The sequence below is a fragment of the Nannobrachium achirus genome (genome assembly GCF_963921795.1).
Source record: "Nannobrachium achirus genome assembly, chromosome: 17".
NCBI classification, from domain to species: Eukaryota; Metazoa; Chordata; class Actinopteri; order Myctophiformes; family Myctophidae; genus Nannobrachium; species Nannobrachium achirus.
In genome coordinates this window covers 24,219,410-24,240,208 of record NC_137824.1, presented here as the reverse complement: position 1 = coordinate 24,240,208, position 20,799 = coordinate 24,219,410, and positions in this window count along the sequence as shown.

Genomic DNA, 20,799 nt, shown 5'->3' with positions numbered 1-20,799 from the left:
GGGTCACAAAGCAATTTTCATGGGTCACGACTCAAGAAAAAATCCCATTTTCTTTTCCTACATTGACCGCCACCATTTTTTTTTAAAGATTTGTTTTGGGGCTTTTATGCATTTTATTGATGGGACAGTAGACTGAAATGGGGAGAGAGATGGGGAGTGACACGCAGCAAAGGTCGTCGGGAACGGGACTCGAACCCACGACACGCTGTCAGGCAGACAGAGCCTATGTGATATGCGCCACAGCATACTGTATCCATCTCAAGTAAGATCCAGTAGATTGTGCACGATCCACACGCACGCCACGCCACGGAGTCGATGACAAAAAACAGAGATATGGGCGTTTTCCTGCAAATGTAACATGGGAGCCAATGAAGATTTTTTTCCTTTTTTTTTTTGTCTACTTCCTGTTTCCTGTTGGAAACCGGATTCGTTCTTTTTACAGCAGATGTGCACCATCGTAACCAAGTATATTAAATATAACAATAACTATTCAAACTCGTCAGTGGCGGCCTGGAACATTGATTATAAATCGTCAAACTCGTCATAAAGCAGTCAGTGAGTTTAAAAAAAGAAAAAAAAAAATATATATATATATATATATATATATATATATATATTAAAACAAACAAACAAATCTAAGAAATTCCATAAATAAAAATTGTATAATAATTAAGAAGTATTGAAAATAAAAGATCTACAAGCTCGGAACGCGTTGTGCACTTTTCACTAGTTTGGGTCCCGGGCAAACGTCTAATCTCTCTTTTGGGTCCTGACCTGATACGTTTGGGAACCACTGGTATATATTATATTGATACCATGATATGAGACTAGATCAGATATCGTATTATCATGATGTGACATAACTGTTGTTATTACCTGATTTCATTAATTGGTAAGTTGTCAAAAAAAAAAAGAACATTGTACAGTATTAGCCCATACAGTCTATGAACTCTGTTATCCATTGGTTTCATTGTCCTAAACAAGGTTATGTAGTAACCTAAATTAACTTAGAGCCATGTTAGAGCAAAGGTTTCCTGGAAAGAGGGATCTGTGGAATGTCAGGAAGGGGAGAGGGGGCGGGGCTAGCTGCTGAGGAGGTGGGGTAACTTGATAGACACCTGCGGTTGGCAACTTGCTACAGTACCAAGCTGTTGTTATTGTGAATAATTAATAACTCAGCATGTGTGTGTACCTATATTTGTGTGTGTGTGTGTGTGTGTGTGTGTGTGTGTGTGTGTGTGTGTGTGTGTGTGTGTGTGTGTGTGTGTGTGTGTGTGTGTGTGTGTGTGTGTGTGTGTGTGTGTGTGTGTGTTTTGGTCTGATGCCAAGCTAAGTGCCAAGTGTAAAATAAGTTTAATAGGGAAAGAAAGGGGGGGCAGGGGAAGAAGCGCTGCGAAGTATATTCTGTGCTGCAGTTAGAAACTCACATGTTGTGTTGGACAGTAACTAAGTACACTTACTTTAATAGTGTACTTAAGGACATGTGTGGAGTATTTATTATTCTTTTTTTCATTGCAAGCACAATTTCACTCCGCTACATTTCAAATAGAAATATTGTACTTTTGACACTACATTTCTATGAAGGGACTCTTGGGACCCAATTAATAAAACAATTATTAATTAACATAAGGGAACTGTTCTAAATTTCAATACTGCATTGATATTAAAAATAAAACGTACTTCGTAATTTGTACTTTTGAATACGTGAGTATTTATTTACTTGTTTGTATCTCTCCAGGAGTGAGTGGGCTGACCAATGGAAGACGGCGTGGGCGCCGGCGCGGTGGCCACAGGCTCTCCGGCTGCAGAGCCACTATTGGCCCTGCGGGTTCTGAATGACAGAGTGAAGGTTCTGGAACACACGTCAATCAGCCAGTCTGACAGCAGCAGCTACCTGAGGAACAGGTGAGAGACTGGGGGAGAGGGGATCCCATGACCGACACACTTACACACACACACACACACACACACACACACACACACACACACACCTACTACCTCGGACTCACATATGGCCAAGGTGATATCACGTATCACACTCCTGACTGCTCTGCACGCGTACACACCAGTGCTCACATCATTCCCCAAATTGTGTTCCTCGACATGACTTGACTTCCCTGACAGCGGAATGCAAAACGATACCATTTGGCGTTCAAATAGTAAAAAGTAAGTCATTGTGAATGTAGGTGTTCATTTGGGCTGAGCGCTCCATGTTGATTTAGTATGATTTAGTTGCTCTGTGCTAGCGCAAAGCTAAGGTAATGTGAGCTTGTGTGTATCATGTGCTGTGGTTGGTGCTAGGATCACAGAGCTGGAGCAGTCGGAGAGGAATCTGCTCCTTCAGTTCAGCCAGCTTGCCGCTGCCGCCTCACGCGACTGCTGGCCCGGCGTGCAACACACCCGGAGGCTGGACCAGAAGCTACACACGCTCAGGGACGAGGTCAGGACCATGGTGAGTCGTCTGCGTCTCCACAGAATCCGATGATGTATAACTGAATTGAACATTCAGCAGTACTACAGTACAGTATCTATACAAGAGACAGCTGTCAGTGAGTGTATGGGTCTGCTACTGCTTTGATATTGATTAAAATGATTTTTTTAGGCAAAATACACCGTATTGTACCAGTGAAGCCAGGCCAAAATTGTAGGTGGGGGAAACATTGAGCGTACCATGTTATTTTTTGGAGTATCTTCAGTTGTTAAGTCTCCTGAACTTCTGTGTTGCAAAACATTAGTATCACTTGTCTCTTCGCCTGCTTACCATTCCCTCACTCCCCTCCCGTTCTCTCTCTCTCTCCCCGCCCTTGACCTCTCCCTTCCTCCCCAGACTCTTGAGAAGGAGCGAGTAGAGCGCGTGTGGAGGGATCGACTCCAACGCTGCCAGAACCAGCTGAGGGTCAAAGAAGAGGAGATAAGTCGTCAGTCGCAGTACTTTGAGAACTTCAAGACGCAGCTCCTGCACAAACTCAGCCTGGCCAGAGATCGGGAGCAGAGCCTGCAGTGCCGCGTGCACACATTGGAGAAACAGCTCTTGGACATGACAGTGGCCGCCGCCACCAACATCGCGATTATCGACGCGGTTAGCATCACTGCTGGGTCTGCGCTGCACAGGGGGGAGCTAGAAAGACTGCCATGTCTGAGAGGGGAAGGGGAGGGAGAAGAGGGAGGGGAGGAGAAGAAGAAGAAAGAGGAAGAAGAGAGGAGGAGGAAGCAGGCACCTGGGTACCAAAGAGCCGGTGGGAAAGAGGGGGATGTTTCAAACGAGGTCAGACTGCAAGGTTTCATCCTGAGCCTGCAGGAGGACCTCAGGGTTCTGCTGGAGAGAGAGGAGCAAGGCGTGGTGGAGCGAAGGGAGCTGACGGAGCAGCTCCAGGAAGCCCAGGAGAACAGCCACTTCCTGGGCTGTAAGGTGGAGGGGGTGAAGGCCGAGGTCTACCGACTGAAGCTGTCCGAGGGCTCTCTGATGGAGGAGGTGGAGGAGCTGAGAGAAGAGAACCAGAGACTCCAGCAGGATATGGAGGCGTCTGGCCAGACACCCAGTCAGACATCCACCATCGCTGGGTCTGCGTTTCCAAGCCCTGGGCCTAGCTCCCCAATTCCCACCATTACCAGTCCAGCCCCTGGTTCTTGCCCTTCGCTGTCCCTCTCAAATGGCACTGCCACGAGACACTGTTCAGCAAATAGCTCTGGAAAGGTACGTCAGAAAAGATTTCAATTAAGTCATTTATGTATAATTGATATTATTATTTCACTATGGGCCCAAAGTGCAATGTCTAAATGTTCTCTATCTAAGCATAAGAACATGTAATTAGTGTATCTTAGGGCTAGTGTGTGCATCAGAGACACTATTATTTTCATATCAATCTTCATTCATTTCTACCAAACGTTCCATACTGTGTGTATATGGTGTTAAATATGACTGCGTAGTGTGTTAGTACTGAACTAACAGTACTGGTTGAAAGACTGGTCGCCCCATCTGGGCGGTATGGTATAAATTTTGTTAAGAAATACTACAATAAACTGGGTGTCATAAAAGACAGTTTTAAACTTGCCACAGTGACAACTGATGAAGTGTTTAAAAAACTGAGCGCCCTACCTCAGCACAAGGCCACTGGCCTTGATAAAATTCCAGCTAGATTTCTCAGAGATTCAGCCGCCACCATTGCTCCAATCATTACCCACATAATTAACCTTTCCATCGAACAGGGTCATGTCCCACAGGACTTCAAACTAGCAAAAGTAACCCCCCTGCATAAAAAAGGTAGCAAACTAGACCCTGGAAACTACCGTCCCGTTTCCATTCTCAGCTCCATATCCAAAGTCATGGAGAAAATAGTCTACGAACAGATTGCAAGATATCTCGATGAGAATAATCTGATTTACGAGTTCCAATCTGGATTCAGAAAATCTCATTCCACCGACACATGCCTTCTCTATTTGACTGACCAAATCAAACGCGAAGCGGATGACGGCAAATATAGCGGCATGGTCATGATGGACCTCCAGAAGGCATTTGATACCGTAAATCATTCTATTCTGATTGAGAAACTAAAAGCCATCGGTCTTGACAGCGCAGCAGTGAGTTGGATGCAATCTTACCTGGTGGGGAGGGAACAGGTGGTGGAGATTAACGGTACCATGTCCCCCCCCCTCCCAGTAAGCTGTGGTGTTCCTCAAGGTAGCATACTGGGGCCTCTGTTGTTCCTAATATACGTGAACGACATGGCATCTGCTTGTGACTGCAACCTGTTCCTGTTCGCGGATGACTCGGCTCTCCTAGTCTCGGGCAAGGACCACTTGCAGGTTGAGAAGACACTTAACTCTGAACTAAGTAAGATCTGCACATGGCTTAACGACAACAAATTATCAATTCACCTGGGAAAAACGGAGTCCATCCTCTTTGGAACAAATCATAACCTCAAAAAGGTCGATAACTTCACAATCAAAGTGGGTGACAAGGTCATAACACGAAAAAACGAAATCTCTTACTTAGGATGTATCCTGGAAGCTAATCTTTCCAGTGAAAAGATGACTTCTAAAGTAATAAATAAAATCAACCAACGAACTCGTTTCCTACAGAGGATAGCCCCGATGGTCAATTTTAACACACTGAAGACCATAGCTGGTGCAATAATCCAGCCCCTCTTTGACTACGGAGTCCACGTATGGTATCGTGACGCCCCACAAGCCCTGAAAACTAAACTCCAAACAGCCCAAAATAAACTAATTAGGGTCCTGCTTAGCCTTCCCTATCAGACTCACCTCACCGCTACTCACCAATTAAGAGTGGGGTGGCTCAGAGTAGATGACAGAGTACAGCAGCTTGCAATGGGCCTGGTGTACAAGATACACTACACCACTATGATACCCAAGTACCTGTCAAAATACTTTATAAACATTAAGGATGTCCATAATTACAACACCAGAGGCAGCGCCACAGATCACTTTCAACCCAGAGTCAAAACCAACAAAGGGTCAAACTCTTTTTTCTGCTATACCACCAAAATGTGGAAAGCCTTACCGAAGGCCATAAAGGAGTGTGGATCACTTGCATCCTTTAAAATTGCCCTGAAAAGCCACTTACAGGCAGCAGCCGTTCGCAACTGGTAATAATGAACCTAGCCCCAACCCTACCCTCCCCTGCCCCTTCTTTGTATATACTGTTTGTTTAAGAATTACTGTCTTTGTTTTGTTTTTCTTTACATATCTACTGCATAGTACTGTGTTCTATCTGTCTGTCATTCAATGTTATATGAGATACTTAAATGGTTTCCAGTGGAAATAAGCTTAGTCTTTTCATGGATCTCCTTTTAGTAGACCTTGTACCAGTGAACTGTACCGTCATGAAACTGTACCTTTTCCTATGCAAACTTCTAATAAAGTCTTCAATCAATCAATCAAACAAACATGCCCAGCTGTACTTACATCTGTTCACCACCAGGGCGCAGCAGACAACTAACACAACACCAAATCTCACTCTCCACCTGTCTACCTTTGTCTCTGCCAGGCCAAACCAGACCTTCTGAATCTCTCCCCCCACCTCAACTCCAAACACAACCAGTCGCTCTCTCTGACCACGGATGCGGTGGAGGTCGGGGCATTTAGCCTGGGGACCTGGTGTGCCAGAGGGGCCCTGAATCTGGAGGAATGCCCCAGTGAGGAATCTGATGCCTTGAGGGACGCATACATCAGCCTGGGGCTGGGGGAAGACGTGGAGGCCCTCAGAGAGCAGCGGGACCGCCTGGAGGCCACCCTGCAGCGTACACAGGAGCAGCTGCAGACGCTGACTCAGGAGAACTCCCACCTGAAGTTACAACTCAGGGAACAGGAAGTGGAAGTGGAAGAAGAGCTGAGTCAAGGGCCTTCAAAAGAAAAGGTACATTATTCAGGGTTGGACCTGTGTTTTTAAATGTTTCATTTGGATGTCCCCAGGGCTGGTAAGAATTATACATTTTCATATGCCTTTAAACTAAAAATAGTTTACTGCAGGGGTCTTCAACGTCTTCAGGCCAATGACCCCATAGTTGAGAGAGAGATGAAGCAGGGACCCCCACAACCTTTTCATAGATTCCATATAGTTTCATCGTTTGACAGCACGATCATCAGTGTATTTTGGATTCACGTCAATTTGGGTTTTCAGATATTTAACCACTTGAACTGTGAATACTTAAAGGAGTATTTCACCCCCAAAATGACTTTTTCTCTATTGATTACTCATGCCATGGAGACTAGAGTTCAATAATATATTTAGTTTGGAAACGGGTCACCATCCGGAATCAATGGGGGTAAATTTACAAAAACCAAAAAATATTATTGAACTCTAGTCTCCATGGCATGAGTAATCAATAGAAAAAAAGTCATTTTGGGGGTGAACTACTCCTTTAATAAACTTGGCCTTTCACTCTGTACATGGTCTGCTCTTTTTCCCCTATACTCCAAAACCCTTTCAGCCTGAGGCGTTGTGAGCTTGTAGATCTGCTATTTTTGGCTAAGGTTCTCAGAATATGGATGATAGGGTTCAAGTGGTTAATTTAAAAAAGAGTTTTTATCACACAAAGATTAGGAGGACCCCCTGGGGGTCCCGGACCCCCTGTTGAAGACCCCTGGTTTACTGATCTAGTGCTACTTTCATCTTCTCAGATTCACAGGGTGCCAGCGCAGAACACAACAACCCAGGATAGCGCTGTCCACCTCTCATGTCCGTCCACCCAAGATGAGCGCATTCTCACCGTAGCTGAGGATGACCTCGTCCAGCTTCTGAACCAGGAGAACCGGGCCTTGGCAGACCGGATCCAAGAGCTGTTGGACCACATGAGGTTCCAGGAGGCAGAGAATGCTGAAGCGCTTGCCCAGCTCAGGCAGCATATATCTGGGCTAGAGGCAGACGGAACCAGGCTCAAGCAAGAGAACCAGGAGCACGGCTGTCTGATCACAGAGCTGACCAAGAAGACAGAGGATGATCTCAACACTATTATGGAGCTACAGCAGAGGATGGCGGAGAATGGGCAGGTTCAAGAAGAATCATCACAGCGTCATCACATACCTGATGGTGTTCATTTACAAAATGGACACATGACTCCAAACTTAGGGAATAATTTAGAAGTAATTGTGGACGCTTTAGTGGACAGAGTATTAAATAGCGAAGATAAAACAGAGTCCATATCCGTTTCACTAGCAGACCGTTTAACTACAGATTCAGCATTTTGCTCTCAAGATGATGACCACGATGTCTCAACAAGCCATATCCTACGAGCCAAACCACACGGTAGTCTATTGTCTGAACAGCTGAGCAGGTCAGTTCAGAACCTGGAAAAAGAACAAGAGGAGCTGATGGCTTCTTTACGGTCCCTGAGGGAGGAGCAAAGAGAGGTTTCCCTGTCGATCCAAACTCAGACTGAAGAGAAACAGCAGCTAACTCGGACTGTTTGGGGACTGAAGGAGGAGAGAGACGGCATCGGTCAGTCTCTGTCTGGTCTCAGACAAGACAGAGAGCAGCTAAGTAGGACAGTCTGTGTGCTAAAAGATGAGAGAGACCAGTTTATAAGGTCCATGGGTGCACTGAAAGATGAAAAAGAACAGCTAACCGTGACATTACCTCACCTGAAAGAGGAAAGGAAGAAAGTGTCAGAGTCTCTTTCCAGCGAAAAAGCAGAGAGAGACCAAATCACACAAACGCTGCAAAGTTTACAAAAGGAGAGGGACCGGTTGAGCCAGGAGGTGTGTGATTTGAAACAGGAGAGCGAGGACATTATGGATTCATTCCACAGTCTAGAGGAGAGCAGAGATCAAGAACAATCCCGAGAAGAGAGAGACAAGCTGTCGCAGTCAATTTGCAGTTTGAATGAACAGAAAGATAAGATTGAACGTTCAATCGCTGGTTTGAAGAAAGAAGAGCACCAGATAAGGCTGTCAATTCTGAGTCTCAGAGAGGAGGAGCTACAGGTTGTTGATGCTGCCGCTCACTGCAGCCAATCGCAAGCGGCGGACTGGAGTCAGAGGCAGGATCTCTCCGGCCTCAACGATGCTGGCATGGCGACGAAGGCTGTGGAAGTGAGTGGGCAACAGGAGCAAATAGCTCTGATGACGGAGGTTGAAGCTTTGGGAGTACAACTCAGGATGTTGCGACAAGACCTGGACCTGAGCCAGCTAGAGGTGAGCCTCCATACACACTATTATGCAAAGATGTTGGTTGTTGAAACAGCTTCCGTAGTTCCTACTAGCAACATTATATATAATCAATACAACTGTCTGTGCATGCAGATCCAGAGACTGAACAGTAAACTGTGTCAGTCGGAAGCTGCGAGGGCAGAGGCAGAGAAGAGGGCAGATCAAACAGCCTATGAAATGATGAGGTTGACCGATATAACCAATGAGGTGGAAGACGCCAGGAAGGAAAATTACAGCTTGACAGCACAGGTACATTCATGAAAAAGTTTCTACTGTGATTTTTGCTTACTTAGCTTTCTTTCAGTGCCCCCAGGAAACAAATGTAGTTCATATCGCCTTAGTGAGGTTTCCAACTTTTTGCTGAACAGCAGATATTTGATTGCTCTCACGAGAGGTCTGTAAAATGTCACTGCATTCAAGTAATAGTCGTTAATTTTCATTTTAGAGCTGGGAAGTGGAAACGTGATGTTATGAACCTGAGGCACTTTTGAAAAACTTCCACTAATAAATATCATATTGTTGTGCCATTCGTTCACTTTTGTTTGTCGAATACCCTGAACACGATAACAACTTGAATGCATGATTACACTGACATCGTCACCTCATTATGTACAAAACGGTTATTTTTCAGGATTAAAATGTAAAAATAGCAGTACAAGCTGAAAATAAACCTTTTGAGCTTGTAGATCTGCTATTTCTGCTACCTTTTTGTGTGTGACACTATAGTATGATGAAGTGGGGCATTGATTTATGAAAGAAAACATAGAAAGTTAAATAATGGCAAGGCAGATTTGTGGATGGTTAATTAATTTGCTTACTGGTGTACTGGTCTGGTTTAGGTGAAGGAACTACACAGCAGACTGGCAGGTCTGACCAGAGCAAAGGCTGATGCTCTGGCACTGAAGGCCCAGATAGAGGAGCAATTCAATGTCCTTCAGGCTCAACTCAAAGCCAAGGTGGCCATGTTTTGTTGTTTGAAAGTTGTATCAGTGTCGTTGTTGTGATTCAATGATTGTGTTGCTGCCTGTATATCGTTGCTGTCGGGTGAAAACATGTCCAAAACCTTCCCTTTTTTGTTATTATAAACTAGTGAAAATATATTTTCACTAGTTTTGAGTTTTGTGCGACAGTCTTGTATGATGTAGCAGGGCTTTACTTACGGGAAAAAAACGTACACATTTGAAACTTGGAGATACAAGGTTTCTGCCCGACAGTGACGATATGTTTTTCTAAACACTTGCACATAGATCCATGTCTATAGTATGTTTTCAAAGATGTACGTATGTGTCTAAACCCACAGACAGTGGCTCTAGAGGAGCTGAACTCAGAGTACACGTCCCTGAGAAGAGACCAGGGGAACAAGGAGGGGTTGAGCGCTACTCTCACCTCACTCCGGTCACACTATGGCGACATAAGATCTAAAGTAGGCAACCAGCTGCCATTTTGTACTAGTAGTCTGTTGTAGGAATTGCAGTCAACAAAGTTCTACAAGCTCAGGGTATTCAACAGTTGACATAAATCTGTTCCTTGTATTTACAGTATGATGTTCTCTTGAAAAAGAAGAGCCAGACAGATTTGGATATAGCTCCTTTAAAGGTAAGTTGAATGGCTCATACAGTTCTGGACATGGCAAATATTTTTCATTTGCTTTATTAGCTAATCTACACAGCTATGGGGAGCCGTGACATCATTTTGTAGGCAGAGGAGAACTCTGCCCCCAGAGCATTTTCTGTCCCTCGCTATTTCAACAGATCCGAGACAAAAATAACGACTAAAGTATAATTCTTACACTTTCCTTTCAACAACAAAGAGAAGAAGAATGTGTAAATAGTAAAAATAGTAAAAAGATTCACGGAAACTGGGGGCAGAAATTCTCCTCTGCCTACAAAATGATGTCATACTTAACAGCCCCATAACACTGTATTAATTAGTTCACTGACAGGCTGTTCAACCTTGGAAAGTGAAAACCATACCATGCTGTTGCCATGTTAATGTCAATATCAATGTTTTATCCAATATAACACAGGCCAAGCTGTCATGTCTAGTGGTGAAGTGTCAGGAGAGGAACAGTTTACTGGCCCAGATGGTGAGAGCCATGGATAGGAGTGGATGTGCGGACTTCACGCTCACACAGCAGGCAGAACACCTACTGTGTGACACAGCGCTGCAGGACTACACTACTGCATTCATACCGGATGTAAACGTCCAGGACTACACTTCTGCTTTTACATCTAATGTAAAGAAACAGGACTACTCACACAGCAGGCAGAACACCTACTGTGTGACACAGCGCTGCAGGACTACACTACTGCATTCATACCGGATGTAAACGTCCAGGACTACACTTCTGCTTTTACATCTAATGTAAAGAAACAGGACTATACCGCAGCATTCACACTGAATGTAAAGAAACAGGACTATACTAAAGCATTCACACCTGATGTAAAGGAACAGGACTATACTGCAGCATTCACACTGAATGTAAAGAATCAGGACTATACTAAAGCATTCACACCTGATGTAAAGAAACAGGACTACACGACTGCATGCATACCGGATGTAAAGATCCAGGACTATAGTACTGCATCCACTCAAAATGTAAAGATTGAGGACTACACTACTGTTTTCACACCTAATGTAAAGATCCAGGACTACACAAATGGCTTCAGTCCGCGGTCTGATGTACAACAACACGACTACAACAGTGGATTCACATTTGATAAAAACTGCAACACTGTTTCCACACCTGGTGTCCACGAATATCCAACTGGACTCACTCCTGGATCTGGCATAAAACACCTTGAACGCACCGGGGGAAACCGTGCTGTTCTGTTCACTGCTGGACCCCCTGCAAAGCACCAGGAAAACATTTGTGAATTTACACCAAATGCTGGAGTGAAAAGCCAAGCCAATTCACCTGTGCCAACGTCAGCAGTGTCGGAGCATGCCAACGGGCACACGCCATCTTCACCTGTTGTTCCTGCAGTGACAAAGAGTTTGCCTGCAGCATGCAACACAACGCAGGTAGAGTATGTTAATACAATATAACTTATACACCTGGGGTGGTTGTATTTGGTTTCCCTGCTCTTCTATTGAGACATTTAGATCCTGTGCCTTGCTTGGACACAACCTTTGACACCATCCTGTTTCTGGTTTGACATGAATTTTGACCTGAAGGTCAAATGTCAGCACTTGCACAGGAGACCTGGGTTCAAATCTGGTGGTGAACAGCAGGGCAGGAATTTCAGGGATCCCACGAAGGCCATGGCCGTCGCTGCCCCTCAGTTTGGCACCAAAAAATGGGATGTCCTCCTGAGGCCACAGTTGCCTTAATGCTCAAGCTGACTGTATCACTTTCTCCTCTGTCTCTTCTCGTTAATATTTTGACACCAGTGTCTCTTTCTTGTCAATAGACACCAATGTCTCTTTCTTGTCATGTAGAAATAGTGTCATTTGTTGAGTTTCTGAATTCTTAACTTCCCTGAGGGCTGAGCATGGAACGCAGTGTATATACACCATAATTGATTTATTTCACAACAGATAGTCTACATAGTTATCCAATTTCATCCTTGACACTTAAATTCAATTAATTCTTTCAATTGTCTAAAATCTTGTTTTATTTGATGGCGCCCCTACAATGACATAAATAGTTACATAGTGCAGCTTTAAATCTACAAAGAGCATAACATGTATTTAGTAGTCTCTTATCTGTTAACAGTTTAGTCCATTTGTTTACAGTTTAGTTGTTGTCTATAGTACAGTTTATAGTGACATTGATGTGGCCTATCCTCCATTCCTTGACAGATGCCCCAGTCCCCTGGTGGACCAGTCCAAACACCTACCTCTCCAGACAGACTTGGACTATACCATGTTGGGGTGAAAGGGGAGTCCAGCTCAGTTCCGGCCAATGGTTCAGACTGCAGAGGCAGGAACTACATGAGATCTGCTCCCTTTGCCCCAGACAGATGCTTCGGTCAGGGCAGAAGAATGAGTAGTCCTGAGAAGATCATTAGTTTACACCATGAACTTCAGAAGACTCTCTCCAGCAGCTATCAGGTACACTATAGAGCTATGAACTTGCAGACATACTGCCAATAAACAAACAAACAACCAAAAAACGGTTTATTGCCCAGTGACCGGGGGAAGAGTGTTTTATTCTCCCCTACATCAAATAAATGTGGATCCTCGGAGCACAGGTCTCTGCCAGGCCAGGTAGTAGAAGTCAATCTTAGCCAATCAGGATGAAATATAAAAAATCGGACCGGTCCGTCTTGATCACATGGACAAAAGTGAGTAGGAGCAATACAAAACAATGTGCTTTGCAAAAATCAGCTTCCTGGTGGCACTATAACAGGCCGATGTGTAAGATTTGGGGTAGAGGTAATGCTCTGGCCTCCAGGGAGTGTGTGTGCACAGTTTCACATCGATTCGGTGCCAGAGATTAGCTGTACACAGACAGACGGACAGGGGCAAAAATCTGAGTCTTGGCCACAACATTGGCCTGGCAGAGACAAATAGCGTCTTGTTATGCCGTTACACAAGAACCGGTACTGTAAGTCAACTTCAGACTTTCTCTGTTATGGATATGTACACACAGGTGTACCATGCCAAATCAATAGGCTAATACTGTGATTATAATACATGTATATCTAATATCTTTCAAGGGTCCAGCGAGGCGAAAGTCAGAAGACATCCAAGTAGGTGACAGAGGGAGAAGACAGCACCCTAAGAAAGCCTTCTCATATGCGTCCACAGGAGACCTGAACCTGACCTCTCAGACTAAGAACCTCACTGTCACCAGTTCCACCCCTCTTCCAATCACCATTGCCCCTGGCCAAACCACACAAACGGCAACATTAACAACAACATCAACTAAACCTATAAAAGCTGCTATGTCTGCAACCCTTTTCACTGCAGTTGCCTCTAGGTCCGCAAATGTTATACTCAATCCCAGTAAGATGACACACACAAAAGCAGCCACAGGCACTGCCACAACTAAAGCTCTTTCTAGCTATTCTAACGTTGTCAACCATATGGGACCTAGAAAGTCCACCTCAAGTGAAAGTGTTCATATAGTTGCTGCCCCCAATACACCAATATCCTCCAAACAGACAACGCAATCCACCTCTATCCCTACAGCATCATATACTGCTCAGCATCCAGTCGCTACCACTATAACTCCAAGGTCAACTACCTCAGTCAATGCAGTCAATTCTGCAGCCACTGTCCCCACTGTGTTTCTGTGTACTGTTACTAATCCTGATACCACTGCCCCTAGCATACCTACTGCCCCCAAGGCTAACATCTCTAAAATGGCAGAATCTATCACTTCCATCACGGGGGACCTGGACAGTATGGCCCAAGTCTTTGCTGGTCTCGCATCACCAACAGCCTGCAGTAAATCTGCCCCTCCATCTCCTGGAAGATCATGCAAGCCTGTCATCAGGAAGTCCACTCTGCCTCCAGATAACAAAACCAAAGCAGAAAGACCAAAACCAGGTACACGCATGCACGCACGCACGCACGCACGCACGCACGCACGCACGCACGCACGCACACACACACACACACACACACACACACACTACTACTACCAATAACTGAATGTTTGTCATCTCATCAGTCCGCTCTTCTTTCAGCAATGAGTGTGTTCCATAGACTGTAAGAAATAAGTGCATTTGTGAAGTGGCTGCAAGTAGCATTTGCTATCTCCCTCTCTCTGTTGTTCTCTAATTCTCACTCTCTCTCTCTCTCTCTCTCTCTCTCTCTCTCTCTCTCTCTCTCTCTCTCTCTCTCTGTATCTCTCGGGTGTGTGCTGCTGCTGCTGCCCAGAGGCAATACATAATTATGACTAATGACTCTCCAAAGCAATGACAATAATTGATTTGGCATTGCTTGTGCTTTGCGATTATGAAAAGTCATGGGGCTGGGGGGGGTGGGGGGGCAGGGGTTATAATAGAGGATGCAGCTTACAAAAAAGTTGAATTACTTCAAACTAATTCTCTTTTACTTTGGATTGAAAAGATTACAGTTGGCGGTAATCTTTACTCGCACAGTGCACTTGCAAGTAATAGGGCTCTGTAGAGCCCTTGGTCTCCTTATTTCCTCTTCCCTTCGAATCCAGAGAAGCCCCTCTCATAGCATTGTGTGAAATCGGGTGGTGTCTACCTGGGTGTCATGCTTCCATCACTACCGATCGGAGCTGGAGCCAATTGGCAGAACTACCTTACCACCGATCTGTGTCAGACTGTGTGTCTAACGTACTTCTCCCCATGATATCACGTGTGATGTGATGCAATCCGAGGACTCCTGCATCGCTGTCCTCCACACTCTCCTATCTTAACATCAGGGTCTTGAACTCTTCAGTGTTGTTAGCCAAGTTGTCGCGCCGCAGTGCATCTACGTAGGTGGCTTTGGCCTGGGTTGGCTCCCATAGAGTCCATTTTCTTGCCTCTAGTTCTGGGTGCCTGACGTAGTGTCCTGCCAGCGCTATCCTTCTCTCTCTGACTTTGTCTGTGACCCGTGGTAGGTCCCCATAGACGTCCACATTTCTGATGCGGTCCGTCCATGTGACACCTCTTGCCATTCGTAGCATTCTTGTGTAGACTCCATTCAGGGCTCTTTGCTGTTGTGCTGTGAGGGCCCATGTCTCAGCCCCATACAGCAGTACTGACTCCACTGTAACTACGAACAGCCACCTCTTGGAACATAACATGTACATTAAAGCGTAACCATCACCACCTAGAATATTGTCACCGACTTCCATTGCCTCATAAATGACGGCACAGCCCTATTGATTAATTGTTTTGCTTGTTCTTCTCATCCTCCAGAAGCTCCAGCAGAGGTGGGATCTGTTGAGGTGATCAGAAATGTGGGCCAGTGCAGCCTCATGATTGGCTGGGAGAGACCGCCCCTGGATGAGCTGGGCTGCAGCAATGGAACATTCGTGTACGGATACAGGGTAGGCAGCCTTCACTGGCCACTACTGGACATTTGAAAAAGTACCTTTTATTTAACTATTTTAATCTCTTATTTGCATGTGGACTTCACCTCATTGTTTGTTTTTGTGTCTTGTTTCTTTTCCCTTCTAAAGGTGTACATAGATGGAGAGTTCCACAAGTCTGTGATGAGTTCAGCATGTACCAAGGTATCCATGATGTGTGGCAGCTAAGTAGGGATGGGACGATACGCGATATTATCGTGATAAAAAACACTCACGATAATTATATTGTGGAGATTTAATTTATCGTGAAATCGTCCTCCATCATGCACTGATGTACTTTTAATACACGGACTTGATACAGTCTTTTTTTCACTCTCTACCAAATCTCTTTGTCAAAGAATAGCCGATCTACAAGCTCACAACGTGTCACGACGCGTTGTGAGCTTGTAGATCGGCTATTTATTGGCAAAAAGATTTCCGCCCAGGATAATGTATGTTGGGGATATTTTCGTCCCATCCCTACAGCTAAGCTTACCATATTTACCCATCAAAACACAAACAGCACAAGTTCACAACTGTGTGTGTGTGTTCCTCTCTCCCTCAGTGTATTCTGGAGGATGTGGACTCGAGTGTCCCAATCCACATCAGTGTTCAGACGCTGGGTTCCAACGGTCTGTGTTCTAATCAGGTCCACACCGTGTACCGAGCCCCTGTTAGAACAGACTCCATCAGGAGAGAGCAGTCTCCTCATCCTCCCATCGACTTGCAGCCTAACAGAACAGAATCCATCAGGGGAGAGCAGTCTCCTCATCCTCCCATCGACTTGCAGCCTGACAGAACAGACTCCATCAGGAGACAGCAGTCTCCCCATTCTGCGTCTCCTGACCACAACTCTCCCCCTTCACACAGACACAGTGGCCTTACTCAACATGTACGTACCGTAAGTTCGCTTCTGTCAGACGTTTACTGCCTGTTCACATGACATCAACGCTGCCTGTATCATCATGTCATTCTGTCCGTCTCTTTGTAGAGTTTGAGCAACTCTTCCGTTTCAAAACCGCCAATGGTTGAAACTAGAACGGTAATTATTATTGTGTGTGTGTGTGTGCGTGTGCGTGTGTGCGCGCGCGCGTGCGCGTGCGTGTGTGTGTGTGTGTGTGTGTTAGCAATCTGAGAACCCATCCGGTTCTGAGATAGTTTTTGGCCCTGGGGGCACCACCTTCTTTTTTGGTGTAGAAACAGGAACTCTGTTGGGCTCCTCCCCTTTCCTAGTCCACTTCCTCCTGGGTGCTTCTGTGTTCATTCCTACTAACAACATTGCATGTTTAGGGCAGTCGTGCCGTGTCTGACGGATTCTGCTATCTGTGTGTTAGTGATTACGCTCGACATGTTTGTTCACAATGTCGGTTTGAGAGAATGTTTTAAACCAGGGGTCTTCAACGGGGGGGTCCGGGACCCCTAGGGGGTCCTCAGAGTTACTGCAGGTCCTCCAAATCTTTGAGTGATAGAAAGTTTTGAACCCTAGTGTCCATATTCTGAGAACTTTAGCCAAAAATAGCAGATCTACAAGCTCACAGCGAGCTTTGACGGTTCAAGTATTGACGGTTCAAGTGGATAAATATCTGAAAACACAAATTGACATGAATCCAAAACACACTGATGATTGTGCTGTCAAACGATGAAACTATATGGAATCTCTGAAAATGTGGGGGTCCCTGCTTCATTCTCTCTCTCTCAACTAAGGGGTCCTTGGCCTGAAAACGTTGAAGACCCCTGTTTTAAACACTTGATGCTTGATTGAAGATTAATCCGGCAAAGTATTAATTACACCAGTGATTCTCAAATGTTTTGGGCTTCAGTATTTTTTGAATCCAAGTACCCCCTTTAATCCACAAAACATTTTGTTTAGAAAATACTGACTACAAAAGTCCAGTTTTATGTCAATATGTTGAAAATAAAAGTAGCCTTTTGTTTTTCTATTTAGTAACAGTTATGCTAGTCCAAATTTGTACTTCATTTGGTTTAAAGCTTTACAGAGCAGCACGTTCACATACATGTGTCAATGTTTTATCATGAAACCTAACAGTAAAATAAATGTTTCTCAAAATATATATTTTTTTCTCAAGTACCCCTACACGTAGAGCCATTTGAGAAACACTGAATTACACAATTCACAAAGTTTATTTTATGTCCTCCATGTTCCATGTGTCCTCCCTCCCTGTCCTGTTGTGTGTGTGTGTGTGTGTGCACGCACGTGACCTTTAGTGCATGGCCATCTCTAGCTACAGCCCTCTGAGGGACAGCCCTAACCTCCATCCCAGCAGAGAGCTGGCCCTGCGCGAGGGGGACACCGTCATGCTGCTAGGCAACCCTCGCCATGACGGCTTCTGTGAGGCTCAGGTGAGCCAATGAAACCCACGGTCAAGGACACTGCCAGGGGAAGAGTACTGTATGTATATATCGTCGTTGTCGGGTGGAAACCTTGTATGTCCAAAACCGTTCGATTACCATTTATCATTTTAAAAATGATTTAAACTAGTGAAAAACTTTTGTGCGAAGGCCTTGTATGATGAAGCAGGGCTTTACTTGGTTAAAGAACGTACAAATTTGAAACTTGGAGATACGAGGTTTCTGCCCGACAACGACGATATATATATATATATATATATATATATATATATATATATAGTGATTTTAGAATCCTGCATATCGCCGTTGTCGGATGGAAACCTTGTATGTCCAAAGCCGGTCGTTTTGGATTTATCATTTTAAAATATACAAGGTACAAGATACAAGGTTTCTGCCCGACAGTGACGATATGATGTGATTGAATAAGTGGACAACAACCAAGGCCTTCAAATATTTAATAATGTATTTTTTATTCAATATTCATTGATGTTTTCAAATGACTTTTAAAAGAGTCCTAGTTTATGGATGTTCATCATAGTTTATTACGGTCTTGATAAATGCATTGTTCCATATTTCATGCTCTGCGTGTCTGTGTTCTCAAGGTCAATGGCAGGAGAGGACTGGCGCCCATCGCCTATTTGGAAGAACTTCCTGTTTCAGAGTCCCGTCCCTTGAACTTCACTTCCTGAAAGAGTGGATAAGACGTTGTAACTGCCAATCAGACATATTACCAGGTGAATGGCCAGAGTGGCTGCCAATCAGAAGTAGTGGAATCAGGTGCAAGGCCAGAAAAACTGTTAATGTGTACTTTATCCCACAAGGGTTTATGAGGCCAAGATCAATAATGTAATTAGAAACTGCCTATGACGAACATTTCTGAACACGTGCCGTTCATAATCACATTGTAACAAAAGACGCGTGGGAGAAGTGGGAAGGAGGTGTGCGTCTGTTGTACACTTTTACACTGTGTGACACATGCTGAGGGAATAAGTGTCTTAGCCACAAGAACCAGAAAAAGCAGATCTAAACGCTCACAACGTACATGTATCACGCTGCGTTATGAGATTGTAGATGGGGTATTTTCAGTGAAGAGATTTGGTGTAGAAGGAAAAAAGGAGGAGCTATAGACCACTGGGAGACTCCGGTCAACAAAGTTTATAAATGGTGCATTTATAGGATTTAAATGGATAATTAGCTGCTTCACAGGGTCTGCTTCTACTGTGTCCTCTGTGAACTCAAACATACATTGTCGGTTCGTGGGACATTTTGTCAAAACGTGTTTGTCACCACCACCACCTACTACAGTATGTGATGCCGTCGGAGCAACATTATTGTACCCGAAGGACATCTTACTTGATTTCCAGACATCAAGCCAAATATGTTTCATTCCAAAGATGTTTTGTTTTATTTCCTCACAAACTCGACGTTATTGCTGTAAATAAAGCCAGATTTTGTTTTTAATTCAGAATTTTGCACACAGTCTCTATTGAGGTCTAGTAAATGAAAAGGGGAAGGAGAAATAGTTCCAGATATTTTTTCTATGGAATATTATTAAAATTATATATGCCAATGGTGTATACAGTATATCCTTTTGTACGAGAGACACTTGCTTTGTTCATACATGCTTATCTCAAAAGAAATTACATTCAGTATGCTTCTGTTTTCTTTTGTGTTTCATACAAGGTTCATAAAATGTTCATCTTGTCATTTTACATTTATGTTTGGGTGTAAAGTGGAAATGTAAGGAAAGGTATTTTTTCTATCATTAAATGGTGATTATGATGATATTGACTGTACAGAGAATAAATGTTTATAAGTAACTGCTGGTGTTAAGTCTGTTCTTATTCAGTCACAATGTGGATGTGAATCTGTATGTAAAATAAACATCAGTGTGATACAGTATTAAATATATACTGTATATGCTATTCAAGTCATTAGTAAGCAGAGAGAACTACTAACTTCCCCCTATAAAGGGGGGAAGTTAATTTAGACCATTTTTCTCCTAAAGAGTGAAGTTTTCAACTCACACGCTTCCCATTTATCAACACTAGGTGGAAGCAAATACTGTAGCCCCAAGTTATTTATTGCTGGTTAGAACTAAATAATTTCATTTGACTGTTGTTTTCATCACAGTATTTGGGACAAGATGATGCTGCCTTGCAGATAGATAAGGTACCATTCAGTCCAACATCTCTGGTATCAATGTAAGTCAATTTAAATTATTTTTCAACATCAAAAAGCTGTTTGATGGACATGGTCGCATAGATCAGAGATCATGAAGATTGGGGGAATAATTAGAAATTTGCTGCATTTGTGATGCCTCCTAATGGTCTACATTAAAATTGCTTTTCTCTGCATTTTATAGAGGCCCCTCAATATGTGATAGATAGGAAATCTGATCATATGGGTAATTATAAACCATATCAATAATGATAAATAATACTCAGAGACATGCAAGCTTTTTGATTCATGACAGTACAAATCACTGGTACAAGGTCAACTAAAAGGAGATCCTAGAAAGCACTACGGCTTATTTCCACAGGAACCACAGTATCTCATATAACATTTAAAGACGGATAGAACATAGTACTTAATCTAGGATAACATCAATTTCAAAAGCAGAAAAAGCATAACATCGAATACAAAGGCAGAACAAAAAGGGGGTGGGAGCATGGGGGCTTAGTCTGTTTACAAGTCACGGGTAGCAGCCACCTGAAGGTGACTTTTCATACCAATTTTGAAGGAGACTAGGGATTTGCTCTCTTTTAAGGCTTGCGGAA